This window comes from Ailuropoda melanoleuca, chromosome 5 (assembly GCF_002007445.2).
Source record: "Ailuropoda melanoleuca isolate Jingjing chromosome 5, ASM200744v2, whole genome shotgun sequence".
NCBI lineage: Eukaryota > Metazoa > Chordata > Mammalia > Carnivora > Ursidae > Ailuropoda > Ailuropoda melanoleuca.
Genome location: NC_048222.1, coordinates 83,877,048 through 83,884,402, shown reverse-complemented (window position 1 = coordinate 83,884,402; position 7,355 = coordinate 83,877,048).

Here is a 7,355-nt window from a genome sequence, read left to right as displayed (position 1 = left end):
GCCTCCTCCTGCTCTGTCTGTCTCTCAATTAAATAAATAAAATCTTAAAAGATGTGTTATATCAACTTTATGTCATTGGAAAGGATTCTGGTCAACAGTAGGCTATTAGTAGTTAGGTTTTTGGGGAGTCCAAAGTTATATGCAAATTTGACTGCATGGACAGTAGGCTCCCCAACACCTGTGTTGTTCAGGGGTCAATTGTATGTACAATTAGATGATTTGAAACTTCTTTAATCCTAATTTACAGATAGTATGCAAAATATAAGTAGCTATTGAAAATATAGTAAAAGATGTCTTATTATCAAGTGGAAATTTGGAATCCAGTTTTTAAAATATTTTTATGTAGGGGCGCCTGGGTGGCGCAGCCGTTAAGCGTCTACCTTCGGCTCAGGGCGTGATCCCGGCGTTACGGGATTGAGCCCCACATCAGGCTCTTCGCTATGAGCCTGCTTCTTCCTCTCCCACTCCCCCTGCTTGTGTTCTCTCTCTCGCTGGCTGTCTATCTCTGTCAAATAAATAAATAAAATCTTTAAAAAATAAAAAAATAAAATATTTTTATGTAAAAACTTAAAACAAGAACTAATAAATCAACTCATAATAACACTATACGTTTACACTTACTAAGAATCTCTATACTACCCTGACAACGTAATCTTTGCAGAAAACAAGGCTATTTTGACTTTGTTGAAGTTATTGAAGAAAGAGCCAAATTATTTCTTAACTCTTTTAGAAATTTTCTCTCAGATAACTTGGTAAGTAGCTTGTAACAGTAAACCCCTTTGGATTTAACTTGAGGATCTTTAGAAAGTGAGAGAGGAGAATTCTGGAGAGATTAGTTGGAGCTGCATTATTGAACCCTTAATTAATTGAAATTTTCACTAACTCCATTCCTTAATTCTCCCATAACCTGGATAAAAGGTATTTATTATACTACCAACAAAGGCATCTGCAGCTTGTGTTACCCTACCTGTACTATACTTTGTGAATAGGTCTGGGTAAAGATTATATAGGAACACTATGAAGAACGTGTAAGGTAAAATACTAGTTAGAACAGATTAAAGAAAAGTAACATCAACAATATGAAAATCCTAGACAATCCATAAGGATTAGTAAGTTAGAAAAAGTAGCTCTGTATTTTTATATTCTAGTATTCTTAATGTAATGTACATGGAATAAATATATTCACTAAAAAATAAAAACTTAAAGACTTTGGAACAGCATTTTATACATTCATTATGCACAGCTTTATATAATTGACAGGCACTTGGGGAAGCATTAAAAATTAAAGGACCTTGTCAATTTTACAAACTACAACACTTTTGGAGCTCAAGTAACAACATTATAGATTTAATTTTTACTTTTTAACAATCCCCAGTTTCATCTGTCCTCTTTTCTTTCAAGCTGAAAGTTGTAGAGAAGGTGAAAAGGTGGAGTAGTGTGAAACTTTAAAGTTAAACTACAAAATTAAAACTTTAATTGTTGTGTTACTTGAGTTTTAATGTTTCCAGTGAAAATGGCAGGTTTCTTACACTATTCACAGAGTGAAGGAACCTGGAAAACCAGTACTGACAGCAGTAGCAACACTGAGAACATGCAAATTTCGGGTGTTGGTGGTGAAAATTTATATTAATTTTATAATGATTTTTATTATAGCTAATAGTTGTAGGAATGGGGACTATATATTGCGTCTGCCTTATTTTTCCCTCTGAAGCCAACTAAATCACTCATAGAATTTTGTAATTTGATTTTATTAAAAAAGGGTTTTAAATGCAGAATGTTCAACTCAACATTTTAAAATTAAGAGGACTTACTCAAGTATCTCAAATGTGTAAATTATTTGAATTTTATATTATGTTTCCTGGGTCTCAAACGGTGCACCTAGACACTGGCCATAGGCAGAGAACAAGATAAACATTGGTTCCTTGGTTTGTGGAGTTTATACCACACGTAGAGGTACAATACATAACAAAAGGCTGGAGAGGGAATGGAAGTATGTTATAATGTTCTTGTTGTACTACCTGAATTAGTATAGTATTATTTGGAGGTAGCCTGGAACAAGTCAAAGATTTACACAGCAACCCTTATGGCAACCACCAAAACCGAAACCAAAAAAAAAAAAAAAAAAAAAGTATACCTATAATAAGCCAATGAAAGAAATAAAATAGAAACATTAAAAATTCAATTAGTGTAAAATGATGTAGGAAAAGCAGCCAGAACAACAACAAAAGGAACTAAGACCAAACGGGAAACAGAAAACAAATAAGGTGGTAGATTTTAAACCCAACCATATCCATAATCAAATGAAATGTAAATGACCCAAACACTCCAGAGATTTTCAGATTAGATGAAAGAGCAAGACCAAATTATAGATTACCTTCAGAAAATCCACTTTAATTACACCCACAGATAACTTTAAAGATGGGAAAAAATTACTGTAATAATACTTTCTAAAAGAAGGCTGGAGTGGCTATGTTAATGTCAAAGTAGATTTCAGAGGAGAGGCTATTACTAGACAAGCAGGGCCATTTCATAATTATAGTCAATTTGTCATGAGGAAATAGTCAAAATGTTTATATGTCTATAATAACACATTCCCAATACATGAGGAACTAAATTTTTTTTGTAGCAACCAACTACAATTATAGTTGGAGATTCCAACCACCCTTCTCTCAATAACTAATACATTGATCAATTGGATGTTATTAAAATTTAAAATTTCTGCTCTTTAAAATACACTGTTAAGGAAATAAATGGGAAGCCAGATTGGGAGAATTCTTTACAAAACATGTACCTGACAAAAGACTCTTACAGCTCACTAGGAAGACGACCCTAATGAAAATATAGGGAACATGGGGCACTTGGGTGGTGCAGTGGACCAAGTGACCGGCTCATGGTTTTGGCTCACGTGGGGATCTCAGGGTCATGAGATCAAGCCCCGTGTGGGAGCTCTGCACTCAGCAGAGTCGACTTCAGATTCTCTCTCCACCCCCCTGCCCCTCCTGGTTGTGCTCTCTCTCTCTAAAATAAATAAATCTTTAAAAAATAAAATAAAATCTAGGGAACAGCTCTGAAACAAACTTCACCAAAGAAGATACACAGATGGCAAATAAGTATATGATGCTCAACATCTTAGAGAAATGGAAACTAAAATTGCCATGAGACACCATTATGCACGGCTTTAATCAGGTCTATTCACTGCACTGTTGAGGGAAAGATTACCGCCCTATGGAGGTGGCCCAACATAGGACACCTAATACAGGGGTGATGAGCTCAACAACAGTTTAAGTTCCATGTACTCACAGCCTGTGGGAGGAAGACACTGCATGCCATGCAGGGCCACACGGGAGTAACACTGGGAAACAGGGAACAGTTAGGGGCTGTGGGAGGTACACTTCATAGCATTATGAGGTGCCCCCTGGTTGCTGCGTGGGGATGTGATTGGCTTCTCTGAGTAACTCTGTCTGGCATGAAACATTGGTAAAACCAAGTGTTGGTGAGGATGCAGAGAAATGGAAATAATAAATTGCTGGTGGGGGAAGTAAAATGGCACAGCCATTTTGGAAAACAGCTTAGCAGTTTCTCAGAAAGTTAAATATAACTTTATCATGTGACTCAGCTATCATTCTTAGGTATTTATCCAAGAAAAATGAAAATGTGTATTCAAACAAAGACTTGTATTCAAATGTTTGAACAGCCTCATTCATTGTATCCCCAAACTGGAAATAACCATCAACTAATGGCACAATACAGAAATTGTGGTATTTTTACATAATAAAATAACTACTCAGCAATATTAAAGGAATGAACTACTAATAGACACAATATGGATGATTCTTAAAAGCCAAATACTGTAGGGTTACATTTACATGAAATTCTAGAAATTGTAAAATTAAAATGACAAAATGCAAATTAGTGGTTGCTAGGGACCAAAGTTGGAGGGAGAGGAGTAATTACAAAGTTGCATCTTCTGTATGTTGATTAGGGTGATGGTTGCAAGAATGTATACACTTGTCAAAGCCTAAATTAGGGAACGTGATTGTATTTAAATTATTCCATAATAAGACTGATGAAAACAAATGAGGGGAGAAAGCCCTCAAGGCCTTAGGATTCTACTATAAGCAAATTATCTTAGGGCAGGTGCTGTTTTAGGCAAGTTTGAGACTCTAAATTTGTTTTCTCTTGTCCTGTAGGAATTTCTTCTTATTTCCTGCCATATTTATTGTATTTTCTATTGAATATTTGATGATTTGTTGCAGGAGTTTTTTTACATTTTTAAAATATCTTGTCTACCATATTGCTACAAGCAGAAATTTCATTTTCTCTCAAATTCACTGGTTTATAGTACTTTAAATGAGACCTATCTACTTTTGTGCAAAATTTCCTCACCTTTTTAAATGGGAGAAACTCCTACTAGGGCTAAAAAAATATCAATGCTTAAAATATGGAGCATGATTTTAAAAGTTAACAACTTGAGAATTATGCTATACTATATTTCGCATTTAAATTCATTACCAGATATAGAAATATAATAGCTAAATAAACAGCTGATTTTATTTTATTTTATTTTTTAAAGATTTAATTTATTTATTTGACAGAGATAGAGACAGCCAGCGAGAGAGGGAACACAAGCAGGGGGAGTGGGAGAGGAAGAAGCAGGCTCATAGCGGAGGAGCCTGATGTGGGCTCGATCCCATAACGCCGGGATCACGCCCTGAGCCGAAGGCAGACGCTTAAACCGCTGTGCCACCCAGGCGCCCCGAGGTTTATATAATTTTTTAAAAAATCATGTGTGCCCACGTATTTGCCATTTCTGGTGCTATTTATTCCTTTATAGAGAGCCATATTTTTTCCTGGTATCATTTTCCTTCTGCCTGAAGGGGCTTCTTTAAATTTTCTCACTAGTTTGCTAGTGATGAATTCTGAAAAAGTCTTTCATTTTCAAAAGATGTAAAAAAAAAAAAAAGATGTTTTTGCTGGATAGACAATTTTAAGTGAACAGCTTTGTTCTTCTTCCTTTCTGCAATTTAAAGATGCCTCTCCACTGTTTTTTGGTTTGCATTATTTCTGATGAGAAGTCTCATTTTTATCTTTGCTCCTTTACAGATTCTTTTTACTCTGCTTTTTTACTTAAGATTTCTCTTTATCACTGATTTTTAGCCATGAGAAGGGCTATGTAGAAAAACCAAAATCAGTTAGACAAATTTTTGTAGTTAATAGAATTGGTCGATTTGGGGGTATTAAATCTATATACAAAAATCACTTTTATTTCTATAGAGGAGCCATGAATGGAGATTTTCATATATATATACATATTTATATATGTACATAAAATATGTACATATTTACATATATGTACATATATATGAAAGGAACAGATAATGAATGTACATAGTTACAAATGTAATAAAAAGATGTGTGGTCTTCATGTAGAAAATTATAAAACTTATGTAAAATAAAAACAAAGAAAATCCAAATTAATGGAGAGACCTACCATCGTCATGCTAGGAATAGTCAATGAGGATGGTCCATCCTCACCCAGTTTATAATGTCATCACGATTAATTCCAACCAAAATCTTCAGTATTTTCCTCCAGAATTTAAGATCATAGAGATTAAGAAAGAAAAAGTCCCCAAAGATAACTAAGACAATTTTGAGGGGGAATGGGGTGTGGCTTTTCTAAAACTGTAGTAATTTTAACAGTAATTAGAATTCTTAAACAATTGTAGTAGTGCAGGGCAGTCAGGCTATTAGAGCAGAGAGACCCCAAATAGACTGTGTATAGAATAAGATATAGAAAAATATTGCATTACTGATTAGTGGGGAAAGGATGGATTATTCAGTAAATAGTTGAGGAACACATGGCTGTCAGTATAAGGGAAAATGCAGTTAGAACCTCTTTTTACACCATCCACAATCATTTTCACGTAGATCAAAGATATAAATATGAAAATAGAAAAGTAAGGTCTGTAAACACCAGTATCAACATCGCCTTTGAGCTACATATGCATTTTAAAATATGCCTATTAAAGTTGAAGAAGCACTGATAAAAAAAGATTATCTTCATGACACTGGGGTAGGGAAATAGGTCTTGATACACAAAATGCACAATCCATAAAAGACAGAAAATAAATTTGACATAATACTAAATGCTTGAATTACTGTCTGGAAAGATGGGGGCTTACTGAAGAATTGGCACTTCACACAGAGGGTAGCCCTGCAAATATGTCAGATTGGAAGCTACCTGACCATATTTTCAGCATCCTGCATCTATGGCACAAATAGCTTAACTTATATGGCCTTAAGTACATAAAGGGAATTTATGACCTCATTGATTTGATGAGTAGAGGAAACCATATATGCACAGAGGCCCAGAAATCTCACCAAGGAGGGGAAAACAACTAAGTTGTAGCCATGTGGGAATTCCAATCCTGAAGACTGAGAACTGGGCACTGGAGCTAAGGCCAATGTGAGCACCTATGTATGTGTGAAGAAGATGCAGCTTGTGACTGCCCCACCCCCACCCCCACCAATCCAAAGTCTAGGTGTGTATACCGAGAGATAACTCTCTGGACCTGTTTGAGAAAATGCCAATGTTAGGATGGTTTAACAGCTCTAAGACCAACACCCTTGTATCTCTCAAATACTTTAGATGTTCATATGGACAAAACACAGGGTCAACAAGAGGCACGTGCTATCGGTTATGGCTTGGCTGGCAAGCCGAACCAAGTGTAAGAACTGGAGATGGTCTCCCTTTACACATGCAACCTGGAAAGACTTTCAGCCTCAATTGGCAAAAGATTTCAAACTGCCAGTCATGGAGAAAGGCCAGATCATTCCACACCCATGTTTCCTACACTGTCCTTATCCACCCTTTCTGCTCTGCCAGCCATGGTTTTCCCCAATAGAGCCATTAAGAAAGTGGTGCCAGTGTTCAAATTCCTCCTTTGATGTTACTCATATCCTCAGTGAAACCAGTGAGATTGAGAAGGGGAGCTGGAAGTCTGGATGCCAAGGGTACAAGGTCAGGTGTGATGTCACACTGGCTGAAGCCCTCAATTTGCACACCTGTGGGGCTGAACTATTTCAGTAGCCATGTTGGAGGCAGACAAAGCCTGAGATCAAGGCCACCATCTGAGCATTCATCCCACTCCAGAATATTTCCCCACCTTTTCCTTCCTGATGGCATTGGTTAAGGGTTCCTGGGGCAAGTAGATCAACTTCTGAGCCTTGGTTTCTTCCCCCAGACAGGGAAATTTACATCAGGGTCCTAAGTCTCAAACTGGGTACCATGGAACTTCGGGAGGTTCCAGAAGTTACTGAAGGGATTTGGTAGAAAACAAAAAAGTTCCAAGAGT